The following is a 1,290-nucleotide window of genomic DNA, read 5'->3' on the forward strand; positions in this document are numbered from 1 at the left end:
CAGACCATACACTTCTAGAGCTTCTCTCCATAACTCCAACTTCTTATTTAGGTCTTCCCTTGATTCTCCCATAAGGACGATATCATCGGCAAAAAGCATGCACCATGGCACAGGCTTTTGGATGTGCTCTGTGAGTACTTCCAAGACTAATGTGAAAATGTATGGACTTAAGGATGATCCCTGGTGTAATCCTATACCAATAGGAAATTCCTCTGTCACACCACCTTGAGTCTTCACACTAGTTGTGCCCCCATCATACATGTCTTAAATTGCCCGAATATATGCGATCCTTACTCTCCTCTTTTCTAAAACCTTCCATAAGACCTCCCTTGGTACCATATCATACGCTTTTTCCAAATCAATAAATACCATGTGTAGATCCCTTTTATTACTACAATACCTCTCCATCATCCTTCTTAATAGGTATATCGCTTCAGTGGTAGATCTGCCTGGCATAAATCCAAATTGGTTCTCTGTTACTTGTGTCTCTTTTCTCAACCTCCGTTCTATCACCCTTTTCCATAACTTCATAGTATGACTCATAAGTTTAATCCCTCTATAATTTCCACAACTTTGTATATCCCCCTTATTCTTGTAGATAGGTACCAAGGTGCTCTTTCTCCACTCATCAGGCATCTTCTTTGACCTTAAAATCTCATTAAAAAGCTTGGTTAACCAGTTGATGCCTTTTCCTCCAAGACCCTTCCAAACCTCAATCGGGATATTATCAGGTCCTACTGCCCTGCCATTTTTCATCTGCTTTAGAGCATCTTTTACCTCAAAGTCTCGAATCCTTCGATAGTAGTTAAAGTTTTGATCTTCTTCCCTTGTGCATAATCGACCAAGGCTTGGAAGAGTCTTCTGTCCCTCATTAAATAACTCGTAGAAGTAGCTCTTCCACCTTTCATTAATTTTCTCCTCTTGAGCCAACACATCTCCATCCTTATCCTTTATGCACTTAACCTGATCCAAATCTCTCGTTCTTCTTTCCCGGCTCTTTGCGATTCTATATATACATTTTTCTCCTTCTTTCGTGCCCAAAGACTGGTAGAGACCCTCATATGCTCTTGTTCTTTCTTCACTTACAGCCACTTTTGCCTCTTTGTTAGCCGCCTTATATTTTTCCCAGTTATCTGCATTGCGGCATAAAGACCACTCTTTAAAGCATTCCCTTTTTATCTTTATCTTTTCTTGTATACTCGCATTCCACCACCAGGACTCCTTATCTCTTGGTCCTATTCCTTTAGATTCACCAAAACTTTCTTTTGCTGTTCTTCTAATAACTTCTGC

Source organism: Arachis duranensis, chromosome 1 (assembly GCF_000817695.3).
Source record: "Arachis duranensis cultivar V14167 chromosome 1, aradu.V14167.gnm2.J7QH, whole genome shotgun sequence".
In the NCBI taxonomy this organism is placed as follows: Eukaryota; Viridiplantae; Streptophyta; class Magnoliopsida; order Fabales; family Fabaceae; genus Arachis; species Arachis duranensis.